Below are 21,832 nucleotides of genomic sequence, written 5' to 3'. Positions count from 1 at the left end.
AGTCAGCAGGAAGACTCAGAGGAGGTGCTCTGTTTCCTTCCATACAATATGCAATTTGTGTCACCACACTTTGAAAGATGATGCTTGTTAATTCAAAACAAAAAGATGTTTAAGATTCAATATCCTGAAATCTTTCCTTACACAAAACACAAAAATAAAAGCACAGAGATTTTCTGTCAAATACATTACAAGTAGGCTTTAGCAGTTACATTATGAAGGCAGAAAACATGTTTCTCCACTGACAGCCATTCAGCAGTAGCTGTGTATTATGACTAATATATAAAAAATGACAAACTTACTGTATGTTTACCAAGGATTTTTATTTATTTATTTTATTTTATTTTTTTATATATAATATAAATACATATTTGGGTAATTATATTTCTCTGACCCATAATACATCTCACATGAATTTTTTTTTTTTTTTTTTTTTTTGGGGAGCTGGATGCATTAATTTGAAAAAGTACTTGAATACTTGCTAAACATCACCCTCTCTCAAAGGGACAGCTTGTGCTTTTGTCACACTGGGCTTTTATTCACCACAAATGCACAAGGGTCAGTGCATTGTCAGTAAATGAGTCATGATAGCACTTTATTGTGGTTGCAGTTTTCCCCATTTTCACCTTTAATACCTCTTGTCATCTTCCAAACAGCACATTTTCTCATTCACATTTTCTTATTTACATGAACAGAGCTTTGTTTCCATAATGGCCCAGACACTGCAGGCTGCATTACGATGAGATCTGTCACAGAAAAAAAAAAAAAGAAAACATATATATATTCTTTTTCTTCTTTTTTTTCTGTGGACCATCTTTAATTTTCAGAAAGTTCATGTATTTTTTAATAAGCTGTTGGATGACAATGTTTTCTAACGTTGTGTGAGTGCTGCACTGTTGTTGTTGTTCACATATAAGCAATAAAGATGAAATGCGTGGCAACATGTGAAGAGCTAATTCTAAACAGAGCAGTTTTTTTTATCAGGACAGCGAGGGTCGATGTGTTTGAAATTCAAATCAGAGGCATCTTGTCTTATCAGCTGAAAATAATGGGACATGCTCGTTAATTGAGGTCAAAGGCATTTTTCTTTTCATATATGCTAAAAGAAAAACACAATTTAGCATATCTAAGAAATGTTATCTGAAACCAGCCTAGCATACCTAGCATACTAGGCATCTTAAGTCTGGATACACAAGCCTAATTTTCAGATAGTTAAAGTCTGGTCCCAAAATGATGAAGAAGATGAAATATGGTTCATGTATATTGCAGTGAATATGACATTTTATTTACAAATATCAAAACCTTTCCATAAAGCCACCCTAAATAATTTAAGAGACTTTCAGTAGAGGTATTTTAAGCTTGTTTAATGCCTCATGCCAACACAATACTGTCAAAATACACTTAATATTGTCTGATAATATAATTAGAATCATGCAGACATATAAATAAGCAGACAAGCCTATATTCATCTATTTTCATATGTTTTGTGTCATTTTTTTTTACAACACAATAACGCTCTTTTATTCTTTTAGTTTTCTCATCATGAGCTCCTTACTGATTTGTTTCGAAGTTTGAGTACTTTTGTGGCGCTTCTGATGTGTTATTTTTAGCCTATCGAATGACATTTCACCAAAGGGATAAAGATGATGGATCTGTTTAACTTACAGGAATCTTTAGCGTATAAACATGACAGCCAACACTTTGTCAAGTGCTCAAATATAGAGATGAACACGTTTTAATGGGATATGTGGTTTCAACACGACACAATATATGACAGATTAGATTTGCACCTCACAATAAATCAACACTGAGACTGAATGTGGATCATCTGGCATAACAGGGGCATATGCTTGACGAATGAGATATGGGAACAATCACTTTGAAAAATGCCAGCCGCCCCCACGGGACCTGAGGCTGCAATCGGCTTGTTTACTAAACTAAGGAAGCATTGCAGCTACCTTTGCATAACTAGATCTAACCAGCTTCATTGTCCTATAACGCATCTTCTGGCTGCAATAAATGTTTGGCCATCTCTATCCCTCTTTGAAAAATCTCAAAGATTATATATGTTGCTGAGTACTGAAAGCATTGGAGTGCTGTGGCTTTTCCTTCATTTTGATATTGATTGTTGAATTTGGACACCTATAATCACAATAAGGGATTCTAATGGATAGGGACTGAAAATCCTTATATCTCCTCGCGCATCTGACACCATATTAGTCTACTGTCATCTCAACATCTCCCGCAACCAAATGACAAAAACTGATCTGATTAATATTCTGGAATGTCTGATGTCTCCAGCTGTGTTAGCTTGAAAATGGCCAATGCCATGACTAATAAACTAACAAGCATCAATCTGACACCACTGCAATAAGATGAGACATCCAGTTTTGCATTAACATACTGTCTGGTGACAAGAACAGCTGGTGGTCCTCATGCCTCTCTGATGGAGAGCTGGAGCATTCTAGCAAATGTTACTCTTTTTCTTCTTGCTCTTTTGTTTCTTTTTTATTTTGTTGCTGTAAGGTTCTCAAGTGACTAATAGTTAGGCAACAGTAACATTACAAACAAAATAACTAACTATCTTTTAAAAATATAACAGAAACATACATTGAGTATTATAGTATTATTATTACAAAAGTTTGTAATAATCAAAATTTTCTATTGTTGTTAAAAGATGTCATTTGTGCTCACCAAGTCTACTTTTATTTGATATAAAATATAGTAATATTGTGAAATACAGTAATACTTTACAGTGAAATATCATTACAATTTAAATTTAACTATTTCCTGCTCAATGATGTTTCAACAGACGTGATGGCCAGAGCAGATATGACATTATGACTACATTACCAATGAGCTTTCAGTCCCGCTGTGAGTAAGAAGCTGTTTCAGGAATTGAAGTCCAGATGTGGTTTTTTACAGACTCTCTTCACCTGGATGACTGCAGTGATATGCTGCGGCACTCACAGAGTCCGTAGATGGTCACGCCTGAAAACACTTCATTCTGATCTTGCCTGTGAATAGTGTAACCTGCTGAGAGCTTTAAACCTGGTATCAACCTATCAGGATGCAGTTTAGCTGTTTGTTGATGAACAGTGAGTAAACAAACTTATACTTTACTGTGCAGTTTATTCCCACAAGCATACAATATATTGCATTCTGAATTAATCGATGAGAGCCATAAAAGTCTGTGTTACTACAAGACTAAGTGCCAAATCCATCTGAGCTCAAACTTCACCCCAATAGGCAATTCCACTCCATAAAGATCAATAGCAGTAAATTATGAATAAAAAAATAAAAAAATAAATAAATACTGTACTCTAGGTCAGGGCAACAAATCTTTACTATACCAAACAGTGTGACTCCATTGATTTCATTTCTCTGTTTGTTGATAGAAAAGGCACATATCCATTCATCGCCTGGTTGTTTGCCAGTAGGCTGTTTGCACCTGCTGGGACATACTTTATTAAGCTTTAGAGCCCTGCCTCATGAAGGGACAGTTGTTTTATGAGCTGGATTCTGATATTTAAGTGTCAAGCTGTGATTATAACCAAAAGTCCATTCTCATGTCAGATCTAAACATCTCAGTCACTGTCCACTATTTCAGCCAGATACTCACAAAGTATGCAAAAAAGAGAAGGAGCAAGAATGTATTTTCACTGTCCTTCTGTTCAGACATAAACATGGTTACCTGTTATGTAATTTGCCAATCCATTAAAATGACATGTTTTGAATGAGGACACTCACTGACATGAGTCTTTAAGTTTTAATGAATCAGGACAGTACATGCACACCTGGTGTTTCATAGTTTTTGAAGGAAGAATCTTAGCTGCATTTTAGTTGGTCAGAAATACAGTAAAAAAAAAAAGAATAGTATGAAATATTAAGTATTAACGACTACATATTATTTCTGTAATGGTAAAGCTGTCACATGATCAAGGACACATTCATTTGATCAAAAATGACAGTAAAGACATTTATATGTTACTAAAGATTTATATTTCAAATAAATACTGTTTATTGTACATTATATTCCTCAAAAGATCCTGGAGTAAAAACTATACCACCATTTTTTTAAAAACTATTAAAGGGGGGGGGGGGGGGGGGGGGGGGGTGGAATGTTATTTCATGCATAGCCTACTGAGTTTTTTACACTGTTAAAGAGTTAGATTCCCATGCTAAACATCTACAAAGTTTCAAAAATTAAGTTGTACGTTTGAAGGAGTATTTTTCTTCCCAAAATACTCCTTCTGGTTTGTCACAAGTTTCGGAAAGTTTTTTTCGCGTATGGCTCTGTGTGACGTTAGATGGAGCGGAACACTTCTGTCGGAAGAGCGCGCGCTCCCGTATAGCGAGGCTGAGCACAGACATTTTACTGATCAGAGCGAGAGCGTCGCGAAAAGTCACAAAAGAAGTGTGTTTTTGGTTGCCAGGGCAAGACAACCCTGCACAGATTACCAAAAAAAAAAACAGCATTAAGGGACCAGTGGATGGAGTTTATTTTTACAGAGCATCAACGGAGTTGTGCAAGTGTTTGTGTTTGTTCCCTGCATTTCGAAGATGCTTGTTTTACAAACAAGGCCCAGTTTGACGACGGATTTGCGTATCGTTTATTTCTTAAGGATGATGCAGTCCCAACGAAAAAGGGTCACGATCGTGTGTTGGAACCGCAGGCGGTGAGTAAAACTGCTTCAAATATTTCTGCCTCCTTGTTAGTGCGTCCCCTCCCATGCCGGAGACCCGGGTTCGAGCCCCGCTCGGAGCGAGTCGTTGCTGCTGCTGCTCAGCCTCGGGATTTGATTCTGGATCATAAATAAACGGCTGAATCTGACTGTAAGCCATGGTTTGTTTTGGATGATGGTTTTTCCCTCACAGTAATGTCACAGCTTCCACATGCTCTCAACGCAAAAGCCTATTGGCGCTCGTGATTCTTTAGCTCCGCCCACACGTCACGCCTCCAGCCAGTCATGTTTTTACGGGAAAAATCGGTACAGACTATCCCCCCCCCCCCCTTTAAGCAAACTGTTTTCAACACTGAAGATAATGATACCCATTACCAATAACTGAGCATCAAAACATCATATTAGAATGATTTCTGAAGGAGCATGTGACACTGAAGACTGGAGTAATGATGCAGAACATTCAGCTTTGCCATCATTGGAATAAATTACATTTTAAAATATATTAAATAGGAATATCACTTTAAATTATAACATATTATAACATTATTATTAAATTATTTCACAACATAATTATTCACAAAAAATATATAACTGTCCAGTAAATCATGTTACAGATATTCAATCTTGAAATATTATTACTTTTTTTATGCATAACATGTCAAGTTTATCTCCACATTTAGAATTAGCCATCGGTTATCTCAATAATAATAATAATAAAAAAAAGCTAGGGTGTGGACAAAAGGCAATGGCGTTATACATGACAACAGTCTGAAGGAAATACAACATCCCATTTCTTCTCATCCTTTTTCTGAGGTGGCACATTCAATTCAAGAGGAGAATTAGTCTGTCGATAAGGAGCCATTACAGCTAATAATGTGGGATTGCACATTGCATTCAATTGTCTTGTTGGCCATTTATTTTAAGCCACATTCATCCTTTGGCCTCTCTAAATTCAGCTGCAGTTCCATCAGGAGAGCAATAAACTCAATGAACCTCATGCAGAGAGAGAGAGACTACTATAATAATCCAAAAGGAAGCCTGTTTCATTAGCAGTATGCCATGGTTAACTGCTTGTAATGGCTGTTAAATAAGCTTTCTGCAACAAACAATCATGCAAAAGTTTGTTTTATTGCATTTATATGATTGTTTATTTCACATAGTAATATTTGGTATCTGCAAGATATAACACTAGTCTCCCTTTTTGAATTTACAGCATTCTGCAGCCAGAAACCTCTTGAATCAGGAGTGATACCTCTATAGGGGCACATCATGCTTTTCGCCAGAAAATGAGGTAATTATTTGACAGAGGACAAACAATTAGACCAAATGTAGCAGCTCTTCAAACACAGGCATCCGTAGTCATTCATCTCTTCAATATCTGCTGGTCAGAACAAGGTCAGGGAAGCTTCATTACCTAGAGAGCACAGCAGCCCTTCACTGTTCTCCGATAGGAAAGGACCTAAATCGGCCATTCTAAGCAACTCTGACTGATGAACAGTGATTTGTTATTTTGACAAAAATATTAATTATCCCACCCACCTTTCTACAGGTTTGAAAGCAACTTTTTTTTATTGACAACATTGCTAGTAAAGAAAAATAGACAAGATTTAGTAATGTAAATTACTAAACAAAACAAATCAATTTTCACTTTTAATCACATGCATGCTAATTATACTCAAAATAAGATAAAGCTCATCAAAGACTTACTGTAGTCTTAGATAGCTGTTGACCAACTTGTAGCAAAAAAAAAAAAACAATGCTTGAGAAACACAACAACAAAAAGAACTCAAAAAAATCTCATTCAAATCACTGACTCAGTCATCGACTCGATTCAACTTAAACATTAAAAAACTAAACCTAAAGAAATGAAACAAGTGACTGCATTTATGAGAGAGTCATTGAATCATTAATTTAACTAATCTGTTCACAGATGCTAATTCATTTCGGAATGCAGCAAGTGACAATATTCATGAGTGAGTTATTGAATCATTAATTTAATGATTGAAGATAATTCATTGACTGTTATTGACTCAATTCAGCTAATTTGGAATTCATTCTGGAATGAAAAAAGTGACTATGAGTGAGTCATTGGATCAAACAGTCAGACGACTAGTTCAAAATGCTGAATCATTTAAGAATAAATCAAGTTACTGTATTTATGAGTAAGACATCGAATCTTAAACCCTTAACTCCAGATTGTAGACAATCAAAAAGCAAACAGTCACACACCACAACCCCAGTGGCGGGTGTTCTCTCTCATCTGTCATTGGAGCAGATGCAGCATGGAGACATCCATCAAGAAACTGAGCTTATGAACTACAGGTTAGATGGCCATGAACCCCATGAAAATGTCTCACACAGATTAAATAATGAATGACTCATGTCCAAACTTGTAAAAACTACTATGAAACCACCATCTGGAGGATCTGGATCAGAATGTAAGATAGCAAGGTGGAGATAAAAACACGTGAAAAATTAAAGGGTTCACAGGCCGGTTCAAATAACTGAAGAAAGACTTGAACATCTTTAGAAAATACAATCTAAATTTGATATGTGGATCGATATATTGTCACAATCCCCAGTTTCCAGTTCATTCACTATCCTTAGTCACCAGCCCAGTCCACTGGGAACTACATTTCCCAGCATCCCTTCTGGTCAATACCTGCTCTCAATTACTCAGACAGCCATCACCACACCTGCCTATCTTCATTGAACTGTATACTCACCGGTTTACGTCGCTGCTTCTCTGAAATACCGGTGAGTAAAGACTTTTGTTGACCTCTGAGTCTTTTCCTTCTGCACTTGTGACATATGTTTCTACATTTTTATTTCAAAAACATAATTTATAACCAACTTTCAGTTTTTGAACTTTTAGTTGTTTTAAACAATATTCAATTTATTATTCAATAACTTTTTAATTGTTAATTCATATGTTTTGGCACTAAATTAACCAACATTAATTTATGTAGCTTGAAATGTATTAATACAATTGTATTAGTATATGGAGATTTATTTGAATAATTAGAATTATCTTTGAATTGATATAATATAATTATTCTTGAGTAGTTGTTCTTATGCAGTAAAGACATTATTCAGTGTACATTGTTTGTTCATGGTTCCTAATGCATTAACATATCTTAATGCATTTAGCCCTACTGTAAAGTCTGATGCCATATTGCAAACTTTTAGGGTTAAAATGAACACCATCATCCTTGTGCTGTTTGTAACTTAAATGATTCCCTAAACATCCTTGAAATCCTTCCCATCCACCCTGCATCTTAAATCTAATTCTGAGTTTGATGTGACATGCTATTGGCTTTCAGGTGTTTTGTTTCTGATTGCAAAGTTAAAGTTTGGTTAATCTTTTTACATGAGATTTCATAGCCTTGAAGCTGGGGAAGATATTTAGTAAAAATGACTGAAACTCCAGTTTTGCCCCATACAAACTATCATATGGCACAAAATTTCTATATCATATAACATAATTACACTAACAGTAGCATATTGCTGAGGATATCACAACAATTAACAAATTGTCCTTTGCTGCAACAGATTTGATTTGAAAGGATAACCTTGTAAAGCATTTCAATCCTTTATAACTTTTATAATGATACAACATGAGCTATGTAGCTCTGTCAATGTCTTTTTGTCATGCTCTGATTAGTATTCTGCTTTTGGTTGATTTATTGAAATTGAACAAATACATGAAACAATTCTGTTCTCTTTAAATGGCACAATTATCTTAGAAAGTCTTGGATATGCACAGATGACCACATATTGGACAACGCCAACCATTCATCTCCAAGGATTCTGGAGACCGACTGATGTTACCAACTAAATTGATATATTCTGAATTGTTTCATTAACTGTGACGCATTGAAAAGCTGAAACAATCAAGTGAGTTCATTTAGATGTTACAGCAGCGTATCTATCTTGCTTATTTTCTCGGATGATAGACAACCTTTTGGACAGCAGGATCACATCCTTTTGGCTGTTTGTTGTTTGACAATTGTGTGTTGTGGAGGACAAGAAAGACCTGGGTATGAGACACAGATGCTTTGAAATGCTCGGTGGATATGATTTGAAAGTGCTTGTATAAAAGATAAACCAACTGAATTAATTGAAGCTCTTCAATTACTCTGGCAGCTGCCTCAAATGCTACATCCGAGAGCAACTCTCACTAGGGACTTCAGGAATCACAGCACTGAATGTAAAGAACTTCGTTTTTCTTTTCACATACCATTCTGTTTTCTTTAAGCACTGATTTATGGAAATCATACAGAATGTAGAGTGTCTGCTAAATGTAAATAAACAGTCCGCTTATAAATATAAGGTTTTACATTCTGTTTTTCTGTCTAACAAAATCTTGTAAATTGTGTCATATGTGTGTAGGATGGCAGATGATAAAAATGGAAAGAAAGATGTGGTTGAGGCAAAACAACTGTATAACTTTATAACTCTGCCAGATGAACGCATGTCTACCACTACATTGTTCCCAGAGTAGGAGGGAGTAAGAGAAAGATAAAGAGAAAATGAAAGAACGTCTGCCTTGTCAGCAGGAGGCAGGTGGATCTGAGCGGTTGATGATCTGGTGAAATCGTTTTCTTTGTTTCTAGCATGGACTCGACAAACCCTTCAGGCCTATAACAGGTAAAGCAGCTTTAGTACAGCATGACTCACCAGCTGCCAGTCTGCATTTAGAGAGAAAGAAAGAAAGAGAGAGAGATCATACAATCATAATTCATAAGTCATAATTTACATTTTATGAGATTTTGGGCAACAAAATACACTAACCGATAATCAGTGGTGGCCAACAGTCATATATTTCCTTTCCTTTTTTTTTTGTTTTTTTTGATGAAAACGTGAAGCTGTCTGTCAAGAGACGAAGAATCTCTGGATGTGCCCACCAGTGTTGTGTAGCTAGAATGTTGACTATTTTGGACTTCTATTCTGGCCAAGAATTGCTCACTCAAAAGGACAAGATCTGACTAACAAACCAACCAACTGACCACATGTCATTTATGTGCTATTTGGAAGTATGTTTACCTGAAATAGTTGACATTATCATAAAAGACATAGAAATAGGCATAGAAAAACTGGCTGATGAAATGATCTGCAAAGAAACACTGAAAGCAGAAGTGTGTGATGTCAGAATTACTGTCCATCCACAGGCAACACATATTATAAACAATTATTTCAGACATTAAGATTTAAAAGTTTGAAAGCAAGGACATATAAAGACTTTTAGAATTGTTACAAAAGAGTTCTATTCAAATAAATGCTGTTCTGCAGAAAAGCAGCACTACGGTTTTCAGCATTGATGATAATATTAAATATTATCAAAATACTACATATATATATATATATATATATATATATATATATATGTGTGTGTGTGTGTGTGTGCGTGCACAAAAGGTGAGTTTGATAATGTGTAATGTCACTATAACATTGTTGCATGCTGCATGTATTATTGATGAGATTAAAAAAAATGAAGAACTGAAAGAAATTAATTAGTGACTGAGTGTTGAAAATGACATTATTCATGATAAATGTCAACATGCTAAGCACTCAGTTTTCACTCTAAAATGAGCCTCATTGTACTTTGATCTCTCAATAATTCATTGTCTCATTTACGGAGCACAAACAATTGGCCTCTGTTAAATTAAGAACGGGAGAGATTACAGGGTTTAAACCAACACTATTCACAAGGCAAAACCCAAACCGAGCAAGAAGGTCAAAATGGTTCTCTTTGATGATGATACATGCTTCTCAAAAGGACAACGATTACAAATCAAGTCTGTGTGTGAGAGAGAGAGATCAGAATGTTATAGCAACTGTTTAATTTTGAAGGTGACAGAACACAGAGGACTCTCTCTGAAAGGAGCAGTCAAAGCTCTCTGTGTGACTCAAGGCCTCAGATATACAAAGCAGATTTTGCTCTGAGCTCTCAACGGTGGGGCTCAAGATACATTCACAGTTAAAATTCAGATTAGATATTTTCCCCAAAGTCATAATTTCACAGACTACTCATTGAAGCTTTGCAATGCTGATGTTTATCATGATATTAGCTGGCAAATTCAGCCTCTCAAACAACAATTTAAAATGAGCTGATAAGTGTTTTCAAAGGAACAACTGGCATTATTAAGTGTCACATCTACCTAACATTTTAGAAAAGAATACAACACAAAGAAGATCATAAAAAAAATGACATTTGAAAAGCCAACATGCTGATGATCTACTGATAAGCTTATTATTTTTACATTATTTTGGCATCCACCAAATTTACTATAGACTTTTGACTTGGAGGCTTTATCTTTTTTATTGAATCAGACTATCATGGCGATGATGAATGACTAACCCATTTCATTACTTTATACATCATGAAATTATATAATATAAAAAAAATTATATTTTAAATTAAGCAACTGCATTTCCCAGTGCTCCCCAATACAAGATCAAACATCATCTAGGCAATGCGCATAATTCCGAAACAATGCTTCAAACATTATATGAAAGAAAAAAGTATGAGTATAAAATATGAATATTTTAAAAAAGTAAAACTTAATCAAAACATTGCACAAAACAGATTTGCCACAATGTTTTACAGTAAATTTAAAAATAACATTTTTACCATATGGTATAATTTATTTATTATAGCATTTTATTGCATTATATTATTATTATTATTATTATTTCTTTTATAATACGTAGCCCCCCCCCCCCCCCATTTCTTATTAACTCTATTGATAAATCCCATATAGACCAACGCAACTTTTGCGTCATCGAAGGGTAACGCCCCTTTTTGGGGGAAAACAAACGGATTCCTGATACAGAACTCGCTACAGGGACCTTTTGTTTTTCGTTGTTTCTGATGTGTATTTGTGTCAGACACAATTTCAAACAGATATTGTTTATTCGAATATTTCAAACGTAAAATCAGTTAACAGCCAAGGTAGCATGCCTAATGAGAGCTAACATTAATCACGTAGCTGCTAGCAGCTTCGCATTTCTAACTACAACAAAACTGTCAATAGCTTAAATCAAGGGAAATATGATCCAAGTAAACCACCGACTCCTCTTGACATGGCCTCATTGTCTAGTTTATCATACTGTGAGTATGTTAATGACAAAAAAATAGGCTACTTTGTAATTCCACGAGATAATGGTAACGTTAAATGTCCATATTTGGCCACTGCGTGGGGTTATTAATCCAGTTTTCGACCATTTCAAAGGGACACCTCTGTAAACACCGTATCCAGTAGCTTCTTTAAATACCTCTCACGGTCCTCGGCCGGCAAAGAGAGTGTGTATGTTTGTGCAATTTTTGCTATCAAGAAATTAGAACCAGTTCTGTATCAGGGGAATCAGTTTGTTTTCCCCCAAAAAGGGGCGTTTACCTTCGATGACGCAAAAGTAGCGTTGGTCTATTATCACATCTTAGTTGGTTGTGGAGCATGTCTGTGGAACTGTAGCTAGAGTCTCTGTTATTGGGAAGAAATAGAGAGGCCTCAGTTCTGAGCACAACAGCTGCCTAAAAATGTTAACAAACATTTTATCTTTGGGCTGCTTCCAGACAGATTCTGCGCACGAGCCAGAATCGTATGCCACCAAAACATTCCTTTGTGTCTTATGTTTACCATTTGCATTTTGACACCTGCATGCTCTTTTATTTATTATAATTTTAGCTCTAATAATGCTATACTCCTGCCTCTGACACCAGAAACAAACAGACAAACAAATGATCAATATTTCACAGTCAAAGTCCCATTACCATTGTATTCATCATACTTATTTCCAGACCTATTGTGTTAGTTCAGACAAAAGCTGGTGCAAATGTTAAATGAATGTTATTTCTCCAGTGCAACTGTCACATATCTAAGAATGATAAAAAATGACAGAGGCAGAAAAGAGGGAGATGTTAATTTGGCATCAGTGGTCCCCTACCAAACATCTGGCTCGGTCTAACAAGTATACAAGAGAAAGAAGCTTCTTGTGTCTGCAACCCCTCGAGTCATAGGATTAGCAATATTTCCCTAATGATAAATATCTGGCATGTGGCCAACTCTTGTTATGAACACAGTGTCCTTTCCACTCTTTTATAAACACAAGCTCACACATTCTGTAGTAAAGTAAAATGTAGAATTGAAGAACCTGTTCCCTTTCAGTTCATGAGTTGAATTGTAAGTTAATATTCAGTAACTAATGTTTCAGAGCAAATTTGGCCAGTTGTATATAGTATATTATTACTCGGCCAAATTTCCAGTTCCACTTAGGTGTTTTTGTTTTTTAAGTGTTTTTTAATAAGTTTAATTCTGTCAATGATGATGATAAATAATAATAATAATAATGATGATAAATAGCAATGGTACTTTACAAGTTAATTTGGTGTCTTTATTAATCACATAGGACCCCATGTATTTTTCTCCATGTGGCTGACACTTTTTAAAAAAACTTTTAATTAGTTGATTATGTAAGTTTTGTGTGTGAAACATTGTTAAGGTTGTTATGCAAGCTATATTTACTCATGTATAAAAATATGATAACAGGAGACGTGTAAACTACTTTGTTGAATCATAATTATAACAGCCATTAAAACTGTTTTGAAATATCTACCACACTAAATAAATCATATAGCATTATTAATTATAATAAAACATTATTTAAATATAGCAAATATGGAATCCACTGGTTTTATAAAATATTAAGCATATCAGAGCATCTTGGATAACTAGTATAACATCTTGGATAAATAATAAATACAAATTAACTCTAAAATTAAATCATGCAATATAGATGTATAATATGTAATTTACTTATAATTACTAAGTTAATTATTACATTAAAGTTTTTTTTTATGTTACTGAACATGGAAAGCTGAAAAATTATGAAACACTAAATGTATTTTTTATTTTTTTTATATTCTGTCTTTGAATTTCGTTTTCAGTTTCAGTTCTACTTTCTGGAATATTAATTCTGGAATTTCTGGATCTAGTTTGCTACCTCATTTCAACTTCGACTTCAATTTCCAAAAAACATTCTCATTTCAGTTGTGAATGGTGCACCACGGTGGTCTGTAGAGACATCACTGCTGCCTGTCTCTATTCTTACCAGCACGCAGGCACAAGTGATACTGGTATATGACACAGAGGCATCCATCTATTCCAACAGCATCTGAAAAATAAGGGTGGTTAATAATTTGTACCTGTGAGAAAACCCCTGAAATGAATTGGGAATAGGAACAGGCCAACAGAGGTGCGAGGTTGTCATAGAAACCGACTAATGTTAACATAAGTCTCCAAGTGGCCATAGTGAATATCTGAACTTAGACCTAAGACATTGCTTTTAATCTATAAAATGTTACACTTGAAATCAGTTGGTTATTACATAGAGTACATTATTGTTTTTCCATTATAATTAAAAGGCTTTTAAGTGGTATACTTAAGTGCTGGCTGACTACTGATTCATCGTTTCCAATTTTTGAAACCAGAAAGTGAGGTTACTAAGAATTTGAACACGATGCTGAGAGGAGGTTAATGCCTTATTCTGCATCGCTAATCCTGCCAAATACCTAAACTTAACAACTAGATTACTAACTATTAATAAGCAGCAAATTAGGAATTTATTGGGGGAAAAGTCGTAGTTAATTCTGAATAAGTGTCCCCTATCCTAAAGTGTTGCACAAACTGACCTCATTGCAGAAACAAAGATTGCAAATTGGGTGTAACTAAATGTTATGACCTTCTGCGCACTACTCTGAAATATAAATGTATATTGTGGTAAACTACATTAGAAATGCAAAATACACATGCAGTAGATGCTTTTGATTAACTAAGGACTAATAGGACTACTTTCTCTCTCTCTTTCCCTCTCTCTCTCTCTCTCTACATACAGTATATACAATATAAGTCTAATTATTGTAATTGAAATATAATTCATTAAATATACATAAGTATTTATAGAAAGAGCTCAATTTAAATGGATTAGTTTACCCTATATATCAATGTGCTACACATATCTATGCTTCTTCAAAGGATAAAACAATATCAAAATGTTTAAATTATGCACACTATTACTCTAAGCCAGTGATAAGCAAATGTTGAAGATCAAATAAATAAATTAATATTTAATTCTAGAGCCCTCTAATTTTGCTGATTAGACATTTAATGTGATAAATGTTGAAAAGTCTTCATGAAAATTACAGATGCTTATTTTGCGTAATCAAGTTATTGTATGATTATATAAAAATGCATAATCACTGTGTAGATTAGAAAGGCATAACACAAGATCAATGCTGTTTAATTGTCTAAAAATACAAATATGTATGTCAGTAGGCATATGTTCACTTTGCAATAAAATAAATAAATAAAAGCATAATCTTTCAAGCTTTTTGTAATATTTAATGATTTACTTGTCTGCTGCAATAATGTAATGCCTTAAATCATCTTTAATTATCTTTGGGAGTTTTTCACACCAAATATTGGTTTATGTGATTGGCTGAGGTCCATTTGGTTAATAATCAGCACATCATGCGATTAATTCAATAATAAATCTTCAAACAAGCTTAACACTGTAGGAAAAATGAAGAGAGGAAGAATAATAAAGTGGAGAGGAAAAGAGAGATACTAAGGGTGAACACACCTAACATGAAGGTTGAGACCAAAGGGTCTCCACTATCATTCAGCAACAAGCATGAAACCATCAGCTAATGCATCACAGAACAAAAGAGGATAGGAAGTAGTGAGTAAGGAAAGATGCAGAAAAAGAGCGAGGGACATGCAGTGTATACTCACAATAGGGACAGTCTTGAATAAATGAATAAACTGAATAAATGAGAATAAAACAGTGTGTGTGCAGCAACAAAACAGTTTGGTCTACTGTAGGTGATCAGTGCTCCTGACGCACTGATCACACATCGTATTTATGCACAGCACAGACATTTCTATATATTCATGTTGTTTCCATACACATTCACCATAATGAATGGATCTGTCTGCAGTTGTAGATATACAGTATGCAGTCTGCAGGCGGTTGGCTTATATTTTTATTTTATTTTAATTTACATTTAATGCAGTATCGCAACTTGACTTTTCTAAAATGAATGTGTATATACATAGAGAGAGAGACACTATTTAGTCCACAGTAAGGTAGCTCAATTGGTTCTGCAAACAAACCTAGATATCAGGTTAAAAATACTTTGTCAAAAGGCAAACACTATGTAACTGAGCCAAATGCAATTCTGACTCCTTCTTAACACATTGAGATTACAATATTCTTTCTCTTAATATGTAACAATGATTAAAATCATGCACCTTTTACGGTCACATCTGTGAGAAGACAATCACATAATTAGCTTGGAAAGGTAATGTAAGTTGCTAAATTTAAATGTGTTGGATTTTCTCATTTTAGCATGCTTTGATGATAATTTGGCCTCATCATATTCAGAGTGGACTAATTCACTCTCATGCGAACTTTTAACAAGCCATTTTGCATTGTGGTTCTTGTTACATTCCACCTGTAATATAAAGGTCACAGATGTCTAGAAGTCACAACATTTTTGCACATAATTCATCCTGTCTGATTGTTTTTTTTTTTTTTTTTTTTTTTTTTTTATAGATTGTCTTTAATTAGGTAGGTAAAAGTAACACAGGTGCCATTTTTCTTCAGCTTAAGCTATTAATAAATGCATTCTATCGTGATGCTAAAATGCCAAAATTGTTTACTTGAGGTCTGGATGATTAATTATATAAATGCAAGTCATGACAGATTGACAAATATACACACCATCATAAAATCTAATTTGTCTCCAAATAAGGACAATATCTCGTTACAACAGACTACTTAATTTATCAAGAACATGTTCAAAGTCTAGAGTAGTTAGAACAACAGGTGAAATATGACAGGTGAAAGATTCATTCTTTCTTGGTTGGTGAGCAGGACTTTTCCCAGAGAGAATAAATATCTTTATTATCCCACTTTTTCAATTAGTGTCTTCAAGGGAGGAATATTCAAATAAGGTTAACCATAAACATATACATAAGAAATCAATTTTAAAAGGTACAGTAAGGTTAAACATGAATTTATATTTGCTTGTATTCAAATCACCTTGTCAATAACTGTACATCATTTAAACTGTTTCAGAAATTAAGCTTCCACAGCTTGTTACTATATATAAATACAATTTCAGCAATTAATACAAAACCAGCTGGTTCTGAAACTCTCAGTTTTCACATATAAGACACCTAAGAGAGGAATTTCCTCTGTATGGTTTATGATGTGATTCTTTTTATCCTTGCCTTTATTAACATGCTGCAGTCTGCGTTTAATGTTAGAATAAAAAAGTCACTCTTTTGATTATAGTTTACCTGAGGTTTGAGACTAGCTTGAACACATCAAAAGATAACCACCATGCACCAAGTCAAAATGAGTCACACCACTTCACATTACACAGAAAAGTAAAGTGCATAATGTGGGTGTACTTAAAGCATTTCTATTACCCAGAAATGTCAGGTTTAATACAGCTTCCAACCTTCCTAGAAAAGATTAATACAACTTTTGATTAGCCTCCAATCTCCAGTTGAATGTTGTTTGTCAGAACATCTGCCAGTTGCTTCAGAGACCCTCACTGTTCTCACCAAAACTGTCCAAACCACAGAGGTTAGACAACATTCAAGTCTGGTGATACGTCTGGCTAGGGCAGATGAAGTTCATCCTTATGCTCCAACTGTCCAGGTTTATTAATTATATATGATTTACAAACACATGCTCACACTTGCCACTGGTAAACAGCAACTGTGTCATACGGTCCATACACTACACTCCTGTCAGGTAAGTTAGGATATGATTCATGACTTCGTAATAAGGTCTTTCTTTTCTCTATTTGTAATGACTCATATGCTTTGACCTAACCTTCAGCAGCGAACCGATGAGAAACAACTCATTTGTGGACAAAACTGTATGATGCACTTTTTGTGAGGTTGCTAAATTTCATCAGCATTTTTATTACTTAATAGTAACAGCCTTGAATACTGTCCTTTAATTGATTTTGTGATTGTCTGTATTTGTGTATAATCCTTCCCCTTTCAAACTAATTTGTGGAGTGGTTTGCATCCAATTAAATTTGTTTATTCATTAAATAAATGATTCCTCCTCAGTTAACTTCAAATAATACAGAATCACACAAACAATTATGGCATTACCTGTTGGGTTATCCATTCATAATTGATATTTTTATTTAATCTATTCTATCTACATGGAAATAACAGGTTCAAAATTCTGATACTTCCTATGATGTGCAAACTGTCTGGAACAAAAATGATCCATTAGCTCACAGGCTCTGGCTCATTACAAAACACATCCATACTGCTAGAAGAGCACGACCTTAAGTTAATAGACAGATAGCATCAGCCAATCAATACGGCTCATCATGGGGCTCTTAATCCATTCCACTGGTCCGAGGCAAGACGTGCCCTGTCAACTAAAAAGACAGGAATCTCTATCTGAAGTGAATAAAAGAAGATGTATGTCAATGAATTTAAGGCATGTGTCAGAAAATGTCAGATTCAGCTGATACTTGTTTCAATACTTGTGCTTTATTTGTATTCTTCCTGAAAATTGTATCTGCTGTAAGTATAAGCCGCCTGCATTTTTTTGATTTGTCATTAGAGTTTCATAAGTATACACTGTAAGTGGATTATTTATTTATTTATTTGTAAGAAAAATACATGTAGGCCTATGAGATTAAGCATTTGGAATAGGAGGTTTGATATATACTGTGATCTTATTCCCTAAAGGTTTAAAAGTCCACATTAGTTAAGGATGCATTCTGAATCAAATGCTTTTTTCTTAATCTTCTTCTCTTTTGGTTTAAGAAGGGTATTCCAAATATGTCTGGGTGACAAATGAGAGTGAAAGAAAGCATATTTACAATTCATTAATCAGCAACCATAAATAAAAACACTTCCTTTTAAAAACAATAAATTATCTTCCTCTTTCTCCCCATTTTCTATTTAGCCACACTTCTGATCTAGCTTTTTTTTTTACTAGTCTGATTCAGACTTGAAATTCATTATCGCACTGCTGTTAATACAATTAGCTTCTTTATAATATATTGCTCATGCTTTTCCTCATTTCTAAGTCACTCTGGAAATAAATTCTTTAAAATAAAGGTTATTTATGGTTCTGTGAACCTTTTACATCCATGGAATCTTTCCATTACACTAAAAATAATAATTGTAGTGGAAAATGTTTCTTTAAAGAATTGTTCACTGATAGTTTCTTTGGAGAACCAAAATGGTTTTATGACATCACTCGGAGTTTGTGCTCTGCATTTAACCCATCCAAGTGCACACACAGCAGTGAGTAGTGAACACACACACACACACACACACACAGCCATTTTTGGCACTATACATTCAGACCCCCCACCTGCAGTCAATACCGCAACAGAGACTCAAACCCACAACCTTTGGGCTTTCGGTAACCATTAGGTCACAACTGCTATAATCATCTGCTAAATTATAAAAAAGTGTCAGTTCTTATTCATGCAAGAAATTCTATCATCTATAAAATTCAGATTTCTCTTTCAACTAGCAATGCATCCCATATCTAATGGAAAAGTACAAGATGATCCTATCCTTCAGCCAACAAACATGTTCTGCTTAGTTTATTTTATTAGATGTAACGGTTGTATGACTTTTCACAGCACCATATTTGTTCTCCTACTCAGTTGTAAAGCAATGAGGAAAACAGCACAGAAGCTATTAGGCTTTTTATCAGCAATATCATCCCCTTGATGCTATGTAAAAATATCAGCAATATCATCCCCTTGATGCTATGTAAAAAAGACAGACAATGTCTAAATAGTGAGTTCTATTCCAAAGCTTTGCTTCACACTTTCCTTTTACCCAGTTGGACACAAAATTAGTTACCCTTCCAAAAACAAAAATGACACCCTCCACCAACAGAACACTATATATTTACTTTTTTTTCAACACATAAATAAATAATCATATTATGTCAGGGACAATGATGTGCTATCTTCATGACACTGGAGATTCTAAAGAAAAAACTACCAGTGTAAATCAAAACCAATAACCCAGTGTTTTCCTCTGATAATGGCAAAATAAATCAATTTGATCAAACATGTTTCTTGCTTCTTATGGTTAAATGGACACTGTTTCATGTGCGAAGTCTGTGTGCACACCTTCCATTGAACGTGAATCTGTTGTATGAAGAACATTGTGTCCTGGGCTCTCAGAGAAGCAAACAGCTGAATATTTTTACTTGTAATTTACCAGACTTCAAATCCTGAACATCCCTTATCTACCAGAAGACTGTAAAAGGGTCAGGGAAATGCACACTGTAATCTTCAACTACAGTTTAATCAAACCATTTACAATTCAAGACCACTTCTGGTGTGATGTTTATTCATGGATTCAGTTCACTGAAATCTACTTCCCCAAAATAACATTTTACCCATATTCAATTGGACTGTTTTCAATTGTAAAATACACATAGAAGTGGTTCTTAGCTCTAGATGATTTCTTGCAACAGAGAACTTAAAATAAGGACTGTCAATCGATTTAAAAATTGGGAGCAGTGGAGGTCTCTTTCTCTCTCATAACTGATTTGATTGATGGTAAGGCTTATGAGGGGAATGAAGTAATTCTCCACCCTGTGGTGGGACGTGTTCCCACTGGCCTGGCTGATCACCTGATATATGGAAGAGTCACACCATCAACAGGACCATGAAAAAGCTGGTGTTTTTTTCATTGGAGCTATATTTCTCTCTCTTTCTCTCACAGGTATGCTTGAAAGCTTTAATTACAACATACAGTAGTGAGTAAATTATTCCCGCGTCCTAGAGAGCAACAGTGTATTTTTCATTCAAATCTGTCAAACCTGCTGTATGAGAGGAGACAGGTGTTTCTCTGCTGTATTTAGGCCAATCATTTGAAATGTGTTCCCATAGAGACTGCCTGCTACTGCTTGCATTACTTGGGCATACTCTAAAAAATATTGACAGAAAAACCCACGCTGAGCTGGATCAGCTTTTTTATGAAAAAGTACACCGGGGGCAGTAGTTAGGTGGATATTTTTCCCCTCTACTGTTTGAAGGCTGTTTTTCACAGGGTTTGATTAAAGCTCAAAAGCAGCCATCTGCCGGTGTGGAGTCCTGGAGTGACTAGGCTAGAATTACCTGGGATACCTTTTTTTTTTTTTTTTTTTTGAGATTTCTTGAAATTTTGCTCCTGGTTTTAAAACCTTTCACATTGCTGTTAAATTGGAAATCAGGATGAATTGTTAAGGTGATGTGTACTATATTTTAATATGTTAGGCTGAGGATACACAGGGCAACCTTTTGAACAATTTTGCTCTTTCAGATTGAGAATGGATAACAAATGTCTATCTGGATACTTTAGATCAGTCAACACTTTGTTTCAGTTAAGAAGCATTGAATGTCTTTCTGAGTTCAGTTAAGGGTCTAAATTATTAAAGGACCACTGAAAGTATTCAAAAAATGCTCACAGCAATAAACAACACTATATACTATTACATAGAACATTAGCAAAATAATAATAATCTCATCTCATCTCATTCTCACTGTCAGGAATTTGATAATTTAACTAAGCACTTGTGCATCTTAGATGTGAAAGAAGATGCATTAAGGGATAAGAATAACAAATTCTCCTGTTTATTTTTGGCACTGGCTCAAATCTCCATACATGAAGTAATCTGGGGGGAACAGATGTGCATACTGACGTTCTATCCGACTACCTGCCTCCCCTCCTTCAGAGGATTAAGATAAGTGACTTGTGGAGGCCCTTCTCTATAAATACATATTCAAGGTGGACCAGAAATGATGTTTCAGCAAGTTTTTTAGTTCACTTATACAGTGGGGTCCAAACATCAGAGAGCACATTCAAAATCGAATTTAAAGCTGGAAATGCTAGGATAAAAAAAAAAAAAAAAAAAAATCTATTCATTTTATTCATTGGATTTTTATATTGTGTACCTGAATTACCACTTTGTATGAAATGAGCAAGTACACACACACACACACACACACACAAAAAGCTTTGTTTTGCCTAATTTCATTGTGCTGAATTTTGCAAACTGAGCCAGAGCAGCCAAGTACTGCTTAAAAA

The 21,832-nt window shown here is 34.8% G+C and overlaps 1 long non-coding RNA gene across 1 annotated transcript; it reads left to right on the top strand.

The window, feature by feature from the left end:
- The first annotated feature begins 8,433 nt into the window (after positions 1–8,433).
- LOC128027563 (uncharacterized) lies at positions 8,434–9,820 on the top strand. The gene is made up of 3 exons (XR_008186758.1): positions 8,434–8,579; positions 8,829–8,892; positions 9,075–9,820. It is a non-coding gene; the product is annotated as an uncharacterized LOC128027563 (long non-coding RNA).
- The last annotated feature ends 12,012 nt before the right edge of the window (positions 9,821–21,832 follow it).

Source organism: Carassius gibelio, chromosome A14 (assembly GCF_023724105.1).
Source record: "Carassius gibelio isolate Cgi1373 ecotype wild population from Czech Republic chromosome A14, carGib1.2-hapl.c, whole genome shotgun sequence".
Lineage (NCBI taxonomy): Eukaryota > Metazoa > Chordata > Actinopteri > Cypriniformes > Cyprinidae > Carassius > Carassius gibelio.
The sequence above is the reverse complement of the archived record's forward strand: the minus strand, read 5'-3'. Positions and strand labels throughout refer to the sequence as shown.